Below are 22697 nucleotides of genomic sequence, written 5' to 3'. Positions count from 1 at the left end.
AGAATATTTCATTTCAGTGGGAACCTGTGTTGCTGTTACTTATCTCCATGCTACATGTAATGGATTTACTTCAGTGTCTTACAGGAGTTTCTAAGCGAGTGGTCAACACAGAGAGGGTACAGCTAAAAAAGGATCTTTTAAAAATATGTACAGGAGATACTAATTGGTAACAGGATATACAAACTGCTGACCATGTCTTCTGTTGTCTAAAGAAAACATTTTGCCTTCCTTTTCTCCTGGCATTTTTTAGATTCTAAGGTCAGGACAGTTTCACACAAGGTAGGACAGGGCAGGTGCTGTGCCCGCTCTCTTCTAATGCAGGTCCAGCTCCTCATGGCAACATGTAAATATTTCTAAAATAGATACAGTAAGGTGTGCATAAATATTTATAAATGCATAGACTTTAAAAATGAATTTATACTTGCAAAAGTTTACATATTGCTTAATAAGAGGTATCAATAATACAGTTTAAATATGAATAGGAAAAAAAAAAAAAAAGAGAGGGAAAAACAGATACACAACCACCCATTAACACGACAGATGAAACCCCAAACAGATTACTGTACAGCGTTACTCGGTTGGTCTTTGGATTGTGTGCTGTGCTGCAAGATACAGACAATGTTGCCTACTAAAATGGAAAACCAGAACAAAAATTCAACTGTACAGAAACATGTGCAAGGGCACTAAGAAGAGTTTGCAATGTGTTTTCCCCAGAAGAGAAAATCCATTGGTTAAATGATAGATATGAAGAAATTTCTGAAACAAACCCAAATTACCCAGTGTGACAATGTCAAGGGAAGGGGATTACACTTACCCAAAGGCCTCCCCTGAACCTGGTGCAGCAGTAAACACAGCACCTGTTAGGACAAAAGATGAATTCCTGAAGGCACTGACTTTGAGATTACCTATACCTTACATAGCAGACTGGATTTACAAATTCAGTAAGTCATCTATCATCCATGGCTGAAAGTGCTCAACACATAATTCATCATGTTCACTCTTCAACAGTTTTGCAGCAAATATCCAGCACAGTTGTTCAGACTTACACAATTTTTCCCACTCTAGTCCAGGGTGCAAATTGTGTTACAGCTGGCAGTCACCTCAAGGAACAATCTCTTTGGGATGCCTGCTTGCACTGGGGAAACTTCAGACAAATCCAGGATGGGTTTAGCACATTATTTGGAGCAGCCATGAACAAAAAGCAGCCTTGTTAAAATATATCTCCTTTTCTAGTGATAGAATGGGCTATCTTCCTCTGTATTTCTTGTTTTTTTCCTAGTGTTCAGTAGAGTTTACTATTCTTCTGCTTGTTCTGGTGGCTGGAATATAGAGCATTACCCATCCTTTTTCTTTTAAGGGTTTGAGGAGGGACGGCCCTTCAGGGCTGTGATGTGTCTCTCAACAACCCTAGAGACCTCCTGCTTTGCCAGACTTCAACTTGGCCACAACTGCTTGGGAGATGTATCTGATCACATCTCTGGCATCTCATGTTTTTAGTCACGCTTTTAACATGTGGCTTAATAATTCTCAAACTCCCTGAGAAAAATTATATAGCCTTTGAAAAGAGGCTGTAGAATACAGCTCCTAGTCCACTTGGAATGTTTAATAATTTATGACCAAGGACAGATCCTTTAAATTATTTCGTTACTCCCTTTACTAATTATTCTTTACTACATGGTGGCTTTGTTAAAACAGCAGAATCTTCCAGGTCATCAGATAAAATTCACAATCTCCTTTCCACTGTGAAATAAGACATACTTGCTTTCATTTCTGTTTATTTCAGTGCTTCCTCTATCAAAATGAGTTTGGTTTACTGGCACATAATGCAGTTTGTAATGTGTTGATGCAATGAGCTCACTGCTATTGCCATTTTCCAGAACTCACCATAAGAATGGGACTAATAAATCTCAAACCAGATGGTTTTCAACAATGTTTTGTGTAGAGGTAGATGGAGATGAAAACCTTCCAGGCATGTCAGTGAAAAGGGAAACTGTCACTGGCAACCCCAGGAGAAGTTTCTAAAAACCATGCTAGCTTCCCAGTTGTATAAAAAATATAAGAATTTTTATCCATTTTAGGCTTTGATTTCCTAATTGCAGGACTGAAGACCAGATCCATAGCTGACCAACAGTTAAAGCTCTGTTGTTGGAAAGTTGTTGTTGGAGCTAGTAAGTGTTTATACATTCCAGCAATATGCATATGGATGAATAATGGACTTGCTGCAAAGAATAATGCCATGTCTTACCCAGCAGCACTATTAATATTATTCCAGCTGTTTGGGTATTGTATTTCTGCTAACCTCACCTCCCACTGGCCTGATGGCTTCCAGGAGCTTTGAATAGCTGTTTGGTAAAGTTCAAACTGGTGTTTTGTGGGGATATTTTGGTGCGAGTTTTGTTGGGAAGCATGATGTGAAAACTGCGGTTTACCATCCTCCTTTTTGTCCCACTCTGGCTGCAACTGCTAAACATCATGGAGTAGAGAGGCTTTTATCCAGCTGTTAAATTTCTAGGGCAAGCAACACCCCTTTACAAATAGCTGTTTCTTCCCTCATCTTTTTACTGCTAGAAACTTTTAAATTTTGCCCTCAGTAGTGTTCACTTTTTAAAGCTCATTGGAATAGAATGTCCCTTGATACCTTGGTGACTGTGGTCTATTAAGCAGTACATCTGACCCTTTCTCACATTTTCAACTAACACCTGTGAACATCTGCTCATAACCATTGTCAAATCTTTCTTTTGTCCTAAACGTCCTCACGGTCTTCTTTTCTGAGTGGAGGTATATTTACTCTAATTTTTCACCCATTACCAGACAGAGTTTTCCAATTCCTTGCACAGCTTGGATGTTTCACACACATGTCTGATTCTGGCAGTAATGAAGATGCTGTGGTTTTAGTCCTTTACTATAAGCTCCAGTAACACACCAATGTAGCAAATGGTAACTGTGTGCTCCAAAACATCTCCATGTCTTGGTTTTGAGCATCTCCTTTAAGCAATCTGTAACAAAGGTATCTACATCATTACTAGTAACAAAGATGTGAAAATTATTTTAATTTAACGGCTTGTGTGAAGGCTGACTTAAGAACATCCATTCCCTCCTTGGCCTGTAATTACAGAGGCAGGAAAAATGGTTTTAAAAGCTTCAGCTGCTTGAGAACCCAATCTGCCTTTCAGACACAGAGTCCAGGCACACTTGGATAATATGTTCACCACCATTAAAACGGGCTTAATGCTGTTATTATTGTGCTTAGAATAACCCAGAAATACCTGTTACTTCTAAAGGACTTTTTTAAAAACATGTCTATATTGTGAGTCTTGATTTACATGACATGAGACCACCCGTTTTATGTTCAGATAACAGGACTGATTGTTTCAAAAAAGGGCCTTAAACTCCCAAAGCTTCCCAGTTCTCCAGGAGCACAGAAAACGGCTGCAGTCTATGAACATACTGCTACTACACGCACACAGAAAAACATTAGGCAATATTTAAGTCATGTTCAATTAAACTTTATTTTTTATTGATCACTGGGGTGATGGTGACCTGTCTCCTATTGTCACCATTTCCTTTCTTTCAAAGCTGGGTTTTCTGGCTGTTTTGCTTTTGTTAATCCTGTGGTTCTAAGCAGAAATAAAAACAATTCACAGAAAAATTGTGTCTTTTGTGTATTCAGCCAGGATAGTGTTTTCAGAAACATGAACTCCACATCAACATAAGGATAAGGGAATACATGGAGCATAATCCCTGTCATGATATTACAAGAATGTGTTAGAAGACTGAGATGTAGACAAGAGTGGTCTCACCTCCCCTTACACAAAATTTTGTTTTCATAATCCCAGCCCAACCATCTTCTCTTGAATGTACATGATCTTTTCAGAAAAACATTTTGGGATGTAGGTGCCACCTACAAACATGTTCCCATGAAGTTATTTTTTGTTCTGGCCTTCAACTTTAGTAGGTGGTATTAACTATATTTTCTAGAATAGGAGAAAGCTGCAGGAAAGCCCTAAGGAGACTTGGTTGTTTAGAAGGTAGAAGAAAGAAGACCCCTTGGTCAGATTCACAGGTCTGGTCTGTTGGTTGGACGACCTGGTGGCAGCCTCCTGGACAGCTCCACAGGCTCACCCCCCTGCCCCATGCACATTCAGATCTTTTCATGTCCCCCCACTCACTCTGACATACTCCCACACAATTTAACTGTACTTTCCTTTTATTTTGCTTTCTTTCTACTAACATTAAATTTTCACTTAATTTCATTATCTTTTACTAAACATTTTCATACACACACTTTATAAATAAAATCCTTGTATAGTACAAAGAAGTACAACTATGTATGACTTCACACACAACTATGTATACACTTCACACACTTTCACCTGTGTCTTTGTAAAGACACAAAAATGCATATAAGCGTGTGTATCTATGAGGGCCTTTGACATACTTCTGGCAAAGGAAAATGCAAGGTTTTCAGCAAGTGCAGGGGGTTCAGAGATCACATGGGGTATGGCCATGACCATGACAAAATGGTGACTCCCGAGGACAAAGGGAGAACTTCCAAGGCCTCATGGATCTGATACATTTCTAGGCTAAGTGGGTTGTATGGCTGGGACAGAGGGAAGGGCTTCTGGTGTCAGAGGTCAAGAGACTTTTGAGGGTCAGATCTTCCAGCAAGAGTTGGAGGAATGGAGCCTGCATCACCTGGCACCAAAGTTGTTCTTTAATTGAGACTAATGACATCTCCCTTGGTTGTAGCCTTATCTTGTCCTCTCCCATTTGAGCAAATCACAATAGAAATCTACAGTGCTGCCACTCAGACAAGGAAAGAAGACAGATGATAGACATGAAATAACTAGGAAACGGTATATAATAATAATTAGGGAGTGAATTTACATACGAATACTATTTTAACATACAGTAATAATTATGGGGAGTTTGGGGTAATTTGGCATTACTTAGGCTAAGCAAATATATGATTATTAGGATACAGAAATGATACAAGGCACATGAGGTAGGGCTTTTCCTGAAGAGACAATTAGAAGACATAACTTGGGTGACAATTAGACAGGAAACAATTTTTTTGTCCTCTTTATATTAGAACAAAATAGTATGATCACATCCAATTACCTTATCTAGACAAAAAATCCTTTATATTATTACTTAAAACAAAGGGACCACACGAGGATTCTAACTTCAGATGCCTAGACTTTACCACTGAACCCGGTTACTCAGTGGTTTAGTTAAACAAGGTAGTTTGGTTAACACTTCCATCTAAATAATTTACATATTCGTGTTATAAAGAATACTATTTATTCTTATAAAATACATACCTTCTGTCATACCTTTTTGTTCTGTATTCACAAAATCATGATCCACCTATCTTTCATAAGGTAGGTAGAATTTGCCCTATAATCACTAGAGTGAATTGTCCTTTATTTTCTCTTTGCATCATGATTAAGTAAAAGGAATCTTTTGAAATAAAAGCCTACTCTTTTTGGATTGGCTTTCTTGAACTCTCATGATTTACCAGTTAATGTTTAGGGGTGAAGAAACAACAACAGAAGCAATCCAGTTTTTGGATAAGTCTGAGAGCAGATGTAGATTTGGCTACAAGTCATCTTTGCTTTTCCAAAGACCATCTCCTCTTTTGTCCAAGAAAGAAGGGTCACACCATCCAGCAGCATCCAAAATGTGCTATTCATCAAACAGATGATCTTGTGTTGTGAGTTCTAAACCCTCCATTTTTTATATCATGTTTGCTCCTGATTGTTCTTGCTCCAGTTAGAGGTCTGAAAGTTTTCAGAAATTATTGGTGCCAAGTTTATTGACTGTTTTTATGAACCAGTACATACTTGCTCACAGGGAATGTTATGTATCACATGTTCACCAGAAGTGGAAATGTGACAATTTAAAAGCACTGTTAATATGGAATGACTTTGCCCTGAGGGAACAATGAATTTGGAAAGAGAATTCCATGCCAAAAAACTCGGGTTACCTCAGGTTGTAAAGGGTTTGAAATTCAGAAGATTAGAAAATTTCTCAACACAAGGAAAACTAATGATATCAGATGTAACAAATATGCTGAATGAGATCTTTTCAGAGATCATTATCTGTAAATCTAGAGGGATCATAATGATAATCTAACCTATATACAATGGCAATAGGACTCAACCTAAATGCAATCCTGAGCAGCAGAAATATTTTAACATTTATTTTGAACATTCATTTTTTTTCATTTTTAATTAGCTAATTTAGAATGGAGCAGGAAAAGAGAACAACTCTGCCTGCTTGGTCATACCTAGCTGCTGCTAGGTATGAGGTACATGCACTAAAAGAAGGGTCAGGCAGAGCCACAGCTGCACTTGGCAGGTACATGCTGCAAGCAGGGGAATTACCAGCAGCTCTACTGGAAATTATAAAGGTTTAGGGCTGAAAAGTGGTTGCAAATATACCCTGCTGGATATGAAATTCTTTTAACAAGTAAGTTTTTAGAAGGATTAAAGTTCATCTTAAATTGAACCATTAACAACCTGTATCTATCTATGACAGATAAAGCAAGGTCTCAGAGCAAGGTCATCACTTCCTCAGTGAGTCCAGGCAATATAAAAGATAGGAAGACCAACAGTTAGAAACCTTCCTTCTCTCATTATTTAGCTTGTAAAAAATCCTGCACCCTTGACTTCTTAATGTTTAATTAAATTAATCCACAGTGATAACTTAGGGTGAGAGTGAGGATTGCAGAATAGGTACAGCTACAGCTCACCATTAATAAATGGCACTAAAACAACATGGTCTGGATCTTTAAAAGATTTAAGATCAGCCTCAAGGTTATCAGCTAAGTTTAGCATAACTGCCCATGCAGCCTAAGTACAGACTCACATGACAGGAGATTATTAATTCAGAGCTAGGCTAAGGAAAAATGTGGTATCAATCAGATAAAAGTGGAGACCAAAGAAGGCACCCCCCCAAAACTGTAGGAGAACAGTCAGGAAAAGTTCAGTGAGAAAGTCTTGGTAAGTGAAGTTGTTAGAGCATTAAATTAGTCCAATTTATAAGTACAACCAAAAAACTAGGGTATAGGCTGAGCTGCCCTTTGATCTTACGTTGTGAAGCAACCCTACAACCTCTCTGAAAGGCAGCTGTACTGAAGAAATAAAAGGGAAACAAAAGTGGTGCTGAAGCCACAGAAAACAGCTTTTCTAGGAGGAACAGAACTTTGAAAGAAGGGTATTACATAGCACGATTTTGTGATGACACTCTAAAAGAAAATGCTGCCTGAAGAATAAAAAGTGTATTGATACGTTCATGTGGGTACATAAATACATAGAAAATATAGAATGCATAAATTTGAGTGTCTGGAAACACCAGAATATTAGTTTCAAACAAGACAAATGGAAGTGGTAGTAAGAGCAAAAGCATTTCTAGTGTTCTTTGAGTCTGTAATTAGCCTGTGTCTGATTCTGGATACCACCTGTAAGAACAGAGGTTTCAACTCATATAGCGATACAGCTGAATGAAGTGGCTGAACTCCATTTGCTTCACTGCCATAAGGATTCTGTGGAAGTCAAACTTCCACAATCTCTAAATGAAGGCCAGAGCTTTCAAAAGCACAATTTGTCCCCTGTTTCTGATAGCTGAACTTTACTTGCTATGGGTGGCAATTGCAGATGGAGCCATGAACATTTGACTCCTTAAAAAGGTGTATTTTGCTCAGCAACAAAAAATGATGATAATACAATGTAAATAGCTGAAAAACTTCTTTTTCTGTTAAATAAAGATGAAAATTCTGAGACTGAACTATCCTACGCAGCTCAGTCCACTGGAAAACTTGCCCTTTCAAAGCATCACACCTTTGACATAAAAATTTAGTCTGACAGATTTCCAGACCAATTTTAACCACAACAACAACAACAACAACATAAATGCCAGGATTACCTATCGTTTTTTTTGTTGTTTTTTTTTTTTTTTTTTTTCCTTGCTGGCTTTACGCTAACTGCATTTCTCCAGGTTGTGTTTCCCTCCACGGTCTGTGTGCTCAGCGCCATGGCGGGGATTTAGGCTAGTCCTTGTGCGGGACTCTGAGCAGGCTGCGCTGTGTGGCGGGAGGCTGAGGAGCATTCACGCTGCAGACCTGCTGGGGATGCTCGGCGCTGCGAAACGCGCACGTGGTAAATGGCTGCTCTGCCTACACAGGCGTTCAAGCATTACTTGTTGCTAAACTTGTTCGCTGCCTGGGCAATCCATCTGCCTGCCTTGGGAGGGTGCCTAGAGCAGCTCGGCAAAAGCAAGCCAACTCTCAGAAGAAGAAAGGACTGATAGCTGCAGCAGAGCATTTCTGCAGCAGAAATCTCTACGCTGGTAACACAGAATCCGCACAACTGTCTGGCAGGCTGCTGCGCTCTCTAGAGGGAACTCATAGCAAGGGAAACTGTATTCATTCCCAGGGTACTAATGAATTCCCAGGTGATTGCTGGAATAGTGAAAATATTACAGATGTTGACGCTACAGCGCTCCAATAAAATGCAGGGGAAATTGGCTAAAAAGATGCCCTTTGGATCAAAGCACATCGTTTTCTTTACTACTTGCCGGCTCATTTACCAGGCTTTCTCTCATTCTCTCTGAGACCCATTTCCCTTCAGCCTTTCACTGCTAGCCTATGCCAATACCAACACATTCCGAAGATAATAACACAAAACAGAATCTGATAACTAGTGAATGCATGTGCAGACACAGGAGAGTGTAACACAGAAAGAACAAAATAATAGTTAGGGAACATCAGATGGTGGAAGATATGATGGGCAGTTATAGGAGTTCTAGGAGGATGTTTTCATTAATGAATAACAAAAATAAGGTATATTTAGTGAGCATAAATGATAGAAATCAATATAATATACTGATATATTATGAAATATAATGAGATTAGCACTACCAAGTGGATTAAAATGCTTCAAAATAATAAATACAGTCCAACTGTCACTTAAAAAAAAGCATACAGAAGGAGTGGCATCTCTGTGTCCACAGCTTATTTCAGTATTTTAAGAGAGATCACCGACTTACAAGTAAAAATCCTTTTTTTCTTTCTCAGAATCTGAACCACATGATATTTACCATACCATATTAAGTTGAACTGATTTTACCTATTTCTGTAAGTTTCTAATTTCTGCTATCAGAACTACAGTCTACTCTGTTCTTCATACAACACCAAACCCTTTACAGGAAGGTAAACATACAGTAGCAACAGATTTAACTGCAGTACTTACTTTTGCCTGGTAATGAAATATATGTTGACCCATGACAGCTCATGAATGCCTCCTGAAAAAGGACTTGAAAATCCAGCGTTTCAAAGTGTTTTTCATATATTTAAAAAAGGAAAAAATCCAGAAAGAAAAAGGGGGAAAGACCCAAAAGAAAGATAAACAAAGAAAAAGCCTGTAAGCTTTAGAGCTCTGACTGCAAAATATTCAGCCTGGCAGCTCTGGGAGAAATACAACTCTGTGTACTTGTACATGCTCACCCCATTAGAGGAGGAGTCAGTTTTGCAACACTTATGTTCCTTGCTTCAGGCAAAACAGTGATTCTCTTCAGTGCAAGCAATGTTTGTAGTGTGATGGCTGTAAAGGTGAGAGGTGTACTCTGGAGTGTAGGAATGCAGCAGCAGAAAAAGAATAATTGGGAGCATCAGCTACGTACTCTACAGGTTGTTGTGATTCCTTTTGAATGCTTATTACCCATGATTTTTTTTTTTCTAAGGGAAACCTAATGCCCTTTTAACATAAACTGCATCCATAATAGTTTTTGTGTACCAGTAGTCCATGTTTTATATTTTAGAATAGCAGATTTTTTTTTTTTACAACAGAGGAAAAATGTTGGCTTTACATCAAAAAGCTGATTAAATTGACAGAAAAAAAATATTTGTAGTTTTGAGAGGTATTTCCTGTGACTTGAAAAGAGTTTCACATTATGCAATAAGGCTGTGAATTTTACTAACATAACTATTCAGGAGTTATCTACCTTTACTTAACTAAAAACAATTTTACATATTCTTATAAATGCCTTCACTACTTCTCTGTATTCAAGCCAGTGAACTGAACATAAAATCAAACGTATGTATGTACAGTGAAGATTCTTTTAAAGAAGACTGAGCAAGAGGTCTCTTTTTCATAGTGAAAGGAGATTTCAGGGGTGTGGATGCTAAATTGCTACTAGAGTCAAGCCTCTTCAGTCAAAGTCAGCATTGCTCACATATTTTGACCAAATGGACATTCTGCAGACTATTCAAAATAATCAGTAATCATAGGAACAGTGTCTTGCCAAACATTTGTGTTTCGTGAAAAATGTTTTCAGGTAAGGAGTATGTGCCTTGTGATCTATCCACACAGAAATTATAAAACTTCAGGTTTGCTCCTTGAGTGTGGTTTGGCTGTGCTAAGCACCAGCTGCTGCTCAAAAGATCAGTGTCAGACTGCACCTCTGCTTGCATTGCTCCCATCATGTGTGCTGTGTTTCCATTTGACTCCATGCTCAGACAGTATAGGAAGTTCAGCTGGTACTGGAAGACAGTTCCCTTTTTTATCTTCTTATTTGTAAACTTCTGAACAGGCTCACCCTGAGATTAAACAAATGCTAGGAACAGAATGTATAGCTGATGTATACTCAGTTGACAGTACCCCTAAAATTTATCACATGCCCACAGCATTCAGCTAGCTCTAAACAAATTCTACTAACAACTCTGTGTTGAAAGGGATAAAATTGCTCCTGATAAATAGGGAATAGGTGCTTGAACAGATGCTGTCACCTTAAAAATAAGAAAAGGAACACAAGGTAGAACCTAATACATATTTAACCAGCCATGTAGCAGGCTGTGCCCAGCCTTATCTTGTCTTATTTCTGCATCTGCTTGACTCTGCTAAACACAAGGAGACTAAAAAAAGGAAGAGGGAATGGGAAAGCTAAGATTTGCCTAGGGAGAAAACTTTCAAAATGAAGGTGAACCAAGAAGTACTGTTCACACCATCACTACCTTAATTTCTGTAAGAGACTTTATATTGTCAAGGTCTGCATGTACAGTTTTGCCTGTAATTAAAGCAGGCTTTATAGTCCTACAATCTGGATAGTGGGGAAAAGAGAACAAAAAGTAAATTATTAATGGATTAGTAGTGAAAGATTAAGGGTAATAGTGAAGAACTATCACTGGTACCTGTAAAAATGATAACTTTAGACATTTATACCTGTGCTATCCAGTTCATAGCCAGCTGACGTAATGCAGCCCTGGTAACTGTGGTAGCAGGCAGAGCAGTGTGAGATAGCCCTTAAATATTTCCCCATGATTTTGAGTTAGCTTTTTCAGCTTTTAATGAACACTGTGTCCCTGTGGCTACACTACTAGCAATATTTAAGCCAGTCAGGCAAGTCAATACAAGCACACTCAGCCTCTGGTGGAATACTGCCAAGAAAAGGCAACGCTGATCCTAGGAGCACTGGATTAAGGAGAATAATTTAAGGCAGTAATAAAATCTCATACGCACAGAAGACATGTCACCTACATTCAAGAAAGTCTTTCAAATTAGGATAGAAGAAAAGAAAGGTCACCAAGATGGTGTAGAGGCTCTAAAGCCTATCTATTAAAAGGTGATTGACAGAACTTGGCTGGGTTAGTGTGGCAAAGTAAAGGCTCAGACAGAAAATGGAACAGGCACTTACTTGTCCCTATAAAGGTAATGTATGTCTATAAATACAAAAAGCACTGTACAATAGCACAGACTAAAGCTAAATAGTTTAGGCTAAAGTGCAATATCAGTTCAGGCTAATGAACAATGCTGGAGCAAAAACAACAGGTAGAAGCAGAACACACATAAAAACAGACAGTAAACTAAAAGGATACTAACCACTGCAGCATGAAAAATTGAAGCAGACTTTCAGGAGGATATAAAAAAAAGAATAACTACTTCTGGAATAGATCTTGGCCAGTCTCTGAGGATATTATCAGCTTGACTCATCCCATCTCATATAACTGGTGTATCAACTTCAGAAATCTGGTTTAGGTCAGATTTTAAGCTGTCCTATCATCAACAGAGAAAGATTCCTCTGTGGCTGATCTAGAAGCATAATACATTTCTAGAGACTGATTCACTGAGAAGAGTTTTTAGGCTTGGAATTTGTTAAAATAACCTACTAAATTCTAAAAAACAGTCCTTAACACCAACAGGTCATTTAAGGAAAGCAAGATTTAGTAAAGTAAGAGTGCAAGGACCTAACTTTATTTTCAATATAATGACTATATATTATGTTTTCAATATAATGATTTGTATCAATATAACCACAATACCTGAATTAGGAGCTTCATCAGAGTTCTGACATTTAGGCAGAATAGGAAGCACGTAGGATTTAAGAAGGGCGGGAAAGAAGATAAAGGTTGGATAAACCAGTCAAAGAAATCAATAGGGTTTCAGGAAAGGGCTTTACAGGTGAGAAAAATGTGAAAAGGAGCATTTCGGGTACTGAGGGGTATTTACTTCAGAGGAATACAGAGAGAAGACTGCAGTCTGTTTTTATCTCTCACACAGCCCTTATCTACCAAAAACCCTCAGCCCTCCTTGGAGAGTCACTGCTGAGGGGTTGTGGCAGTTTACCCAGTTTGCCCCTGCCATTCCTCACCCTCCCAGCAATTCAAGAAAGAAAGAAGAGGGGAAAAAAAAAGGCAGCAGAGGAAATCAAACAGGGAAAGTGGGCAACCCCCTGTTTTTAAATGTAGAAATATTCTAAGAAACAAAATAAGAAGCTATGGAACTACAGAGGAAACAATATTTTTCATGCTGCTGTCTGCTTTTTCAACAATGACCTCCTCTGAAGAAGCAGCTGCCAAAACCATCTGATGTGTCTTTCTCTAAAGACAAAATGTACTTTCAGGGCATCTGTTATGTAAGAGAAGACATGGCAGGTGCCATGGCTGCTCAATTCCTCTCACATGAGCCACATGCCTCTAAAGTCTTGGCTTTCTCAGCACATAGAAAGCTCACCTGAGAAGTACAGCAAGGACCCAGAGGACCAGAATGTCCTTAGTACAATGATGATCATCCTTTTGTCACCTCTGTAGCCAATGCTACCTGAGAAAGGCCTAATAATGCTCCTAGTTTACCCAGAAGTGCTCCTATGCCAGCAAACCGAGGACATTGTATGTATTTAATGTCATCCAGAACACATTCCTTCCTTGTTCCTGGAGTTTTGGTCACAGCCACAATGCACTGATGCTGGTTTATTTTCAAGTTCTGTTCTTAACATGTACCACATTTCCAGTCATTACGTTTATGAGTCTCCTCCACTTACCCTTTGTGCCTCTCACAGAAAAACACAACCACTGCAGCAGCCAGGTCTGTGTGACACTGTTACCCTTCTCCAGCCCTCCACAGCAGTTTCCACTTAGCCTACTTTATTCTCGCACTCCTTTTCTTGGGATGTGAGAGTCTGCCATTTGCTCCAGAAATCCCCAGTCCTTTTACCCTCAGACTGGCTAGCAGATGCTCCCAGAGGGATCTCAGCCACTCTGACCTCCATGGGCATGGACCACAGTGGCAAGTAGGCACGGCCCCAGGAGCCAGGTAGCCAGGGCAATGTGACTCATGGCGGCGATGTGGAGGCTGACTGCAGCAAAGGAAGGGAGACTGCTTGGTCCTGAAGGACCTGGCACTTTCTGGGTGAACCTGCCATGCGACTGTGGCATGCAGGACTTTTGCCAGGAGTGAGCACACATCTTGCATAAAAGTTGTTCATCAACTAGTGAAAAATATCAAACCCACTAGCACACTTGCTCAAGCCTGCAGCCAGTGCAACTCGTGATCTCTGTTGGTATAATAGAGACAATTGGGCTCCCAGTAGGTGAAGGACAATTGAAAGACCCAACTAGCTTTAAAAGTGCTGAAGAAAGCTGAAAATTTTATAAGGCCCGAATGAATTAATGAACAAATGAATTAACCAAGTCTTTTCGTTTTACAGAAGTTATTTCTAACTTCTAAAATGATTGCTTTTGTTTGTTTGTTTGTTTGTTTTGAAATAAAATGAAATGTGATAAGCATATCTCCAGAATTTATGTAACTATTAGAATATGGCTGCCATCACTGAGAGCTGGTCTTCAGGAATCATCCCTGTCTTATGATGTCCAATACATATACAAAATACTTTTATACATTTTTTTAATAGAGAATGTATATTAAATATAACATATACTAATTCAGGCTTGTATCCCTTGCCCTGTAAATGTCAGTAAATTCTTCTGTACGAGACTGGCATGTTCAGTTGCATTTATATGTTAATACAGATAACTTTTTTCTAGGCTGGGATCATTGTATGACATGACAACTTTCCACTTTATTAAGCCATGCTTGAATACTTGACTACCTCCTAAAGAAATTCATGAAATGTTCCTATTTCTTTTAATTGTGTATTTGTAACAAACCCATAGCTTTCATGGATGCCTTCACTGAGTTTCTCATTCTCTTGCAGCTTGCACATAGTTTAATTATGGTTATTATCAAAACAAAATTAGAACAGAGTGGAAGAAATGCAGATTGCATCCTTTACGTGTATTTTATTATTTCTTATAGTTCTGTGCCAAAAGTTCTTTCTCACTGACCAATATAATCACTTAAATTGCAGAGAAGGAGGAAAACCATGAACTCTATTTTCTAGAAATATGTTTTCATCTTGTAAGAACATTCATGAAAGAACCATAACATTCATTCCCACAGAAATTTTTTGCTTAAACTATAACCAAAACCATTTTTGTATCACAACAACTTGGTTGACGTGAGATATATATATATATATAAATACTGATCTAACAACCCAAGAGGTAACTGATAAACAGTTATGCCACGAACATAAAGTAGTATTTATCCAATAACATGGCCTCTCCATATTTCTAGAGAAATGAGAAACCAGCCAACCTTTTCAGAGTTCAAAATTTTTTCCTTTCTCTGATCTGTATGTGAAGTTACACTATCATACAACAAGTCATTTCTTACTGGATATTTGTACCATTACAGAAAGCCTATTTGCATTTCTAAACTAGAATGCATTTCCACAAAACCCTACATCTAATTAACACAGTATGTCCAACAGAATCCTACATTGTCTGAAAAGACAAATAGAAAAAGAGGTGGTTACAAAAACAGGCTTTCAAAGGACTTGTCTCCTAGTTATTTATATCTCAAACTGATTCATTTCTTAATATATTCTAGGAAATGGTCTCATCCATTTTTGTAGGGCTGATAGAGCTTTTTAAAAGACACTAAACACAAACAATACTGTGTTTCTAACTTACATGATTGCCTTCTGAGCTTAGCTGTAAAACTGCATTTTATGTACTGCCTTGTATTCTTGTATTTTATCCTTTTCAAATGGAGACCTATCAGAACTCCGTTGAGTCGTTTGCTCCCTTAATCAATCAGAAATTGTAAAAGATGAGGACATGTATGTTAAATCAATAAAGTATGTAATATGTAGGAGGCAGAACTATGCAGTGATGATACTCCTTTTGATTCCATGCAGGTATGAACTTGGCCAAATGTACATGGCATGTGATTCTGCTGATGGCCACTGATGGCAGTTGCCTATGAGTGATGTTTAATCATAAGCATCACTGCAGTAGAATGGCTGGCTACTCAATTATGTGATGTATCTATATTAGAAGAAAACACTTCCTTAAGAATTTTTTCCAGTAAATAGATTAATACCATTATGAAATAGAAAGTAATACTCCCTTTCAAAAATATATTGCTATTCAAAATCATGCTATATTATCATTAAGAATCATACTGCTGTATGGGTTTGCATTGCAAGGGTTTGATAAGGTGGGCTACAGTTGGTGACTTCTGTAGCAGTTGCCAGGACCTCTCCTCATGTCCAACAGGGACAAAGCCAGACAGATCCAAGATGGACCCACTGCTGGCCAAGACCAAATTCACCAGTGACCGTGGCAGCACCTCTAGGATAATGTATTTTAAAAGGTGGAAAAAATACTCCAACCACAGCCTGAAGAGAGGACTGAGAGTGAGAGGAACAGCTCTGCAGACACGAGGTCAATGAAGGAGGAGGGGCAGGAGCTGCTCCAGCTGCCAGAGCAGAGATTCCCCTGCAGCCCCTGGTGCAGCCCATGGGGAGGCAGCTGTGCCCCCACAGCCCAGGGAGGTCTGGGGGGAGCAGAGATCCACCTGCAGCCCCTGGAGGAGCCCACACCAGAGCAGGTGGGTGCCTGAAGGAGGCTGTGAGCCCATGGGAAACCCTCCTGGCAGGAGCTGTGGCCCGTGTAGAGCAGCCCATGCTGGAGCAGGTTTGCTGGCAGCACTTGTGACCCCATGGGGAGGCTTCATGTTGGAGAATTTTGTGGAGGACGTTCTTCTCTGGGAGAGACCCCATGCTGGAGCAGGGGAAGGGTGTGAGGAATCCTTCCAGTGAAGAGGAAGGAATGGCAGAGGCAATGTGAAATGGAACTGACTATAATCCCTATTCCTCATGCTTCTGCTCTGCTGGAGGGGAAGAAATAGAGAAATTAGGAGTGAAGTGGAACCTGGATAGATGGGAGGGGTTAGGGAAAAGTGGTTTATTTTTATTTCCCTTTATTCTTCTTTCATTTGATTGGTAATAAACTAATTTTCCCCAATCTGAGTCTGTTTTGCCCATGAAAATTATCACTGAGTGATCTCTCCCTCTCCTGATCTTGACCCATGAGCTTTTCATCATATTATCTAGTCCCTGTTCAGCTGAAGAGGGGAATGACAGAGCAACTTTGATGGGCACCAAGCATTCAGCCACAGTCAACCCATACATGCTGTCTTACTTAATATTTGAATAATCACTGTTTTAGATGAGCTGTATTTCACTGCTTATTTAGTATTCCTCAGATTAATCAGAAAGCTGCTAAATTTTGCATTTTCTTCCTGAAGTAACTCATACTAGCCATAGCTGGAGAAGAGATAGTGATGGACCTTTAATATGACCCAGCATGAATGTTTTCCTAATAGCATTAATTTAGCACAGTTTAAATCAAGAAATTAAAACAGAAGGTACGATGCATCTTTTCCTCAAACACATGAGCATTCTTAAGCCTACTCCATGGAGCTAACCTGAAGGAAGACATCTTTACCATCATTAACTACCTGATCTTTCAGAAACCAGAAAAAAAATAGATGGATCCTAAACAGGAAATTTTTAAATTCTCCCATCAAGATTATGCAATTTTCCACTTAATTATTTTCTACCAAGATAATTTAATTGCTACTCAGAATTATCTGGGGGCACTGATTCACCTTTTAATCAGAATCATATCTTTTAGTCGGAAGAAATCACACAAAACCATTAGTACATTAAAAGCATTCTAGGCTATCAGTTTAATAATGACATAATTACTAATAATTAATCTTTCTTTAGCTCTCCTTTTCTCTGTTGTCTTTCAGGTTTGTTTTTTTTTCCTTTGCACTGTGAATCATGGGCAGAAGTGCAAGAGAAAACAACTTTTCTTTCTAGGATGCAATCCAGTTCTGCATGTAATAGTTTGTTAACAAGAAACAAACAGTTACACGGAATAAGTAATGTTTTTAACTGACGCTGTTCCATTATAGTCTTTCAAAACCAGAAGAGTGTTTTAGCAGTGGGATATCCCTACTTTGATTTTGAGCTTTTTTATCTGTATATTAGCACAAAGAACTAAATTCTGTAAAGAGAAAAAAGCCAGCCATGCAGTAGAAAACTAGCAATGGAAATGTTTGTGACAATTTCTTACAAACCACAGACTGAAAAGAAGGAATCAACACATGGAACTTTACAATGGTACCACCTGAAGAGAGAAATTCTGGAGACTGGAAAAACAGAAATGTCACATAATTTCGTTAGGTCATCTGTTAGATACAGCACACAGCATACTAATCTAAGAAAAGCTAAGAAAACGAAGAAAAGCTTCTGTGGAAGGTAAAATAAAAAATAAAACATATGCAAATGAACAGGATAATGTACACTCAAAGAATTCTGACATGCAGAACTTATGTTTGTTTTCTTGGTACTTGAGCTTTAATACCCCAGTCAGACTGCCTATCTGCAAGAACAGCAGCTGTTTTTTATTTATTTTGTTTATTTTTGTTTTCTTTAACCTAAAATAGGAATTTTTATTGAATGTACTTGCCTTGTTCTTTCTGCTCAACAATAAATGGCCTTTTCAATAGAACCACATATTTGAAAAAAACTCCATAAAGACTTAAAAAAAAAATCTGAGCAAAATCATTAAAGATGCAAACCCTTGTAAGATTATTTATGAATGATCCTCAGAAACAAATATAAAATTATGCTAATATTGTCTGTTCATGCCATTTCTCACAGAGGTATTCCTAGCAAAGGGTAGCAAACTACCAGCACAAAATTAAAGAAAATGTAGTGCATAGAAAATAAACTGTAAAGGCAGAAAAAGCAATTTCTTCAAATCAAATTATTGCTACACTTTACCTAAGGCCAAACACGCTTTGCTTAATTTAAGTATCCATTTGAGGTACTGCTTCTCTAACAAATAAAGTCTGAAATCAAACTCTGACCTTAGGAAAAGAATGATAGAGGACAAGTTTCTATTTCTCATAATCCAATGGGGAGTGGTGCCTTTGAGGATTTCAAAGATGAAGATTTCAATGGCCCCTTTAAGCTAAACGAATCTAGAGTTTAATCACTGTCTCTTAAATACTTTTTCCTTATTTCAACCCAAATCTCCCTCATTGCAATTTCTGACCAGCATTCTCTCACTGTTCTCTTTATGAAAGTATCTGGCTCTGCAGAACAAGCACTCCTACAGATGTTTGGGTGTGCACAGCTGTGTGCTGGGAGAATGTCTAGTGCAGAAGGTAAGCACTGACACATGAGGATGATGAAGAGCAGACGGCCACAATCCTTGCTGGGATTTGGATGAGCTACAGGAGCCTATGCCCTAGTTTAGAACCCAGCTGACAGAACTCTGTGAACTGGCATGAAGACCTAGAAGATAGATCCCAGGTGCCCAGACACAGTAAGTGGCAGTATATAAGAACAACTCACATGACTTGGACAGGATTTAGGTGCTCAACAGATGGGTTAAAGTTTGAAGCAGTGTTTTATCATTATGCATAGCACTCAGGTTTCTAGAATTGTAGTTTATTGTTACAAAATAAGATTTTTTTTTTTTAAATAATGATTCTTGTCTTGAGAACAACTCTTGTTACTTAAAACTTTTTATAGCTACTCCCTTCAGGATGGTAAAGCTAACAGTCTAATAGCCTGACCTCCATTTCAGTAAGCCTGTTACATAGACATGAGAAGAGATTTTCATCCTGTGTCAGTCAAGACGGCAGAGGAAAACAAATTTTAATTATGCAGGGAAACACTCTCATTTTCAAATACATTTTGGCATGTCAAATTCCACACTTCAGTACCTGTTTATAGTAGAATATGTTGTTTTTTCCAGCTCTACATCATCTTTTATTATTGTGAGATAAGCTTTCTTAAAAAGCTAAGGGAGGTCCCTTGTAAAAAACTTACCTGCTGCAAAAGGTGCTTTAGTTGAGGAGAGTTAAAATACTGGCTTCTTAGCAAAATTCTGTTATTATTAATTTGCTGATATGCACAGATCATTAATCAGAGGCAAAGACACAAAGGTGGTTTTATGACTGGTTTGCTCCTTTGTTACAAACCACAGCTTTATGTTCATAGTCTTACAGTAGATTTGAAAGACTGCAAGAAATTCTGTTCTCAGCACCCTTCATAATTTGATGCACAGCAGTTGACATACACACACTACTTCATTAGCAAGGGATGAATAAGTGAAGGTACTGGAGTTATTGATGTATGAAATTTACTGCCATCTCCTCTTACCCATATATACAAGAGGCAGGAAATGCTTTTGAAATGGATTCTCTAAGGCATAGGACAAGTCACCTTGTGGGAGGAAATTAGCACCTACCAAACTTTTTGAGAATGCTCTGTTTTTATCATGCTTCTTAAAAGCCAATTTGTGTAATGAAGTAAAATTTTCAATTTTAAACAATTAGGCATAGTGCACAGCTGGTATTCCGAGGTTCTTCTAAATCACTCTTCAAATCTAAGGTATAATCCAGTGTACCAAGGTAATTTATAAAAAAATACTTCGCTAAGCTGTTCTCAAAGGCATCTAGTAATAGGGGTTCTCTGTTTCCAAACAATGTTGAAGACAGTTTTCCCCACTGTACTTGAAAAGGTCTGCCACCTTGTACATTTTTCAGGCACTGATGTAAACAATTAAAATTGAAACTGTTTACTTTAAATTCTGGTACCAAAATACCTAGATAGATTACATTTCTGTGTCCCTGATCCATAGGCATAGGAAAGAATTTACATGTGTATGTTAATTTGTTAAGTCTGCTTTTGCAAGTGTAGTGAAAAATACACACTTTTAATGATACAGAACTGCTCTTACTCACTGTTTATGGACTAAATATAGGAATTCATTCTCTGGAGTTATCTATTTAAAATGTCTTCGAAATAAACATCATAGTTATTAATTTTCCTGTTAATAGAGTAGACTGCAGTATCTCTCGAAGTCCTAGAAGTACTTCATTACAGATATTTTAAAAACACACAAAGATATATAGGTATTTCACTGGCCCCTCTGCTCTCTTCTCTATTTTCTTTTTAAAACATAGAATATCTTATTTCTAACAGGAGACTTCTATGGTTCTAACATCTATGGGAGATTTTGATAGAAGTTGTATTTCCTCCTGTAAATTCTCCTCATTGTTTTCTCATTTCCTGTGGATTGTCTAAAGTGATTTTTCAATATACTGGTCTTCAGTAAATAGTTTAGAATAATTTAAAGGTCTCCATGTAGAACACTTGCTTAATAATAATTAATTTTTATTACAAGAAAAATATTTGTGAAATATATCAGAACTACTAACCAAATACTAACAGAAATACTAACCAAAAAATACCTAAAAACCCCACCCCTCAAATAATTTTCCCTCTCAGGATGTTAGACTCACATTTCTATTTTCTTTGACATATACTGGCTGAGAATTATTTTATACTTCTAATCCAATTTTCAAGGAAAAAAAGCCACCTTTTAAAAGGAGGATCTATATTAATAGAAATAATCTGACTAATAATTGTCTTCTCAGACAATGAATCAGAGAAAATAAAATCTAGCTGTCTATAATTCTGCACCTTGTTATGTTGGATGTGACCTCTATATGTATACGCTATTAATTTTCTATTTATCCTTTGACCTATTTTCCATCTTTTATGTGACCTTCTTTCTCAGGTCACTTGTCAGGTTCTTCATTTCATTGAAGAACTCACGATTTAGCCAGTTTGGTCTTTCATTGAACTGCTTCTCTTTCTTTTGCTCAAGAGTAATTTGCGTGGGTGCCTTCATCTTGTTCCTTTAACAGACTGCCAACTTTCTTAAGCTGCAGTTATAAAAGAGTACTTCTGTCTGAATGTGAAAACAAATTAACAGCCTGTCTCATCCCTCAGGTTTCTGCATGGACAAAAATTGGTGGGAGTTCTCATTCAAACGCTGGTAGCACTGGGCTGTAATTCTGCCTTGCCAGACTTTCCCAGCATACTGTGTGAGGTCTGTGAAGCCCAGCTTCTTTTTGTGTAACTGCGTGTTTGAGTGTCACTTGGGCATGAATTTCAAAGAACGATGGTGGTATTTGCACATGGTGGTACTAGCAATGCCTATAGCAAATTCCTGATATTGGGGCTCTATTTTAAAAAGCGATCCTTGCACATATTTACTTTTGTGTATCTTTGTTTCCTTGCATAATCCTTGTCTGCTTAATAGCAAACCTTGCAATGAACAAATTGAGTAAAAGTCATGCAAATGTTAATCTTTTTGCTTCAATCTGTGTTTAGCAGTTTGCAACTTTTGCATGTCAATACAGTTATTACTGAACAAAAAACATCAAACATACCCTGGATAGAATTTTGACTAAAACAACTGAATACTGAGAAAACACAGAGAAAATTAAAACTTTAAATAAACCAAAGCTAGAGAGTATTGAAATTCAAAGAGATGCTAGAAAATATGAAAAATAAAGGCACATGATATCTGTGGTCTTTTACAATCTAAGTTCTACAAGAAACGTTCAGAATATTTCAAGCATAACTCACTGCATTTCTGTGGACAACAGCGCTTCTTACTGCATTTTACTTTAAATTTCTCTAATTTTCTGCTTCAAGTCAAGACATTTCACATGGTTGACAGCAATTTTTTAAAGTTTTGTTTTATGATAAATGTCTGGGGAATTAGGTAATGGAGTGTCCCTAAGCCTGGCTTAATCCAGGGATACTGGAGACACCATAGAGATCTGCAGTTGACACTGCAGAGGCATTAATGTTCAAGACAGCTCATGAAGGAATCCTGGAGTCTTTCCATGGAAACAAAGCAACTATCAGTTAGGTACATTTGGAAGAACTCATCCGAGTGGTAGGTTGAAGAAACATTCTCAAGAAACAAGAATTTTACACACAAAGAGCAGTGACACAGGAGCACATTAGTTTGGAGTGCATGAACAGACACAAACATACTTTCTGAAGAGACAGGAAGGAAGGTTGCCTCGGCACTCAAGAACTAATGAATTCTTTTGATTCAAAATCCAACTTACAGAGAGCTTCCAATAGCTCATGCCTCGAAGCTTACTGTAACAAAAAACTGTGAG

General features: G+C 38.0%; 1 protein-coding gene across 14 annotated transcripts in view; it reads right to left on the bottom strand.

Annotated features, from left to right (window-relative positions):
* PRLR (prolactin receptor) overlaps positions 1 to 22697 on the bottom strand; it is a 153239-nt gene that overhangs the window by 77214 nt on the left and 53328 nt on the right. For 6 of the 14 annotated variants that reach the window (XM_088155901.1, XM_088155903.1, XM_088155902.1 and 3 more), the window contains one exon: positions 815 to 857. The exons of 2 other annotated variants lie outside the window; for them this stretch is intronic. The gene's annotated coding sequence lies outside the window, so the exon portion shown is untranslated. Of the gene's footprint in view, positions 1 to 814; positions 858 to 7929; positions 7949 to 9254; positions 9589 to 22697 lie in introns of those variants that run through there. 6 more of the 14 variants (XM_088155909.1, XM_088155910.1, XM_088155915.1 and 3 more) reach the window with 3 other exon arrangements.

This window comes from Sturnus vulgaris, chromosome Z (genome assembly GCF_052056855.1).
Source record: "Sturnus vulgaris isolate bStuVul1 chromosome Z, bStuVul1.hap1, whole genome shotgun sequence".
Classification (NCBI taxonomy): Eukaryota; Metazoa; Chordata; class Aves; order Passeriformes; family Sturnidae; genus Sturnus; species Sturnus vulgaris.
This window is presented reverse-complemented; position numbering and strand designations above follow the sequence as displayed.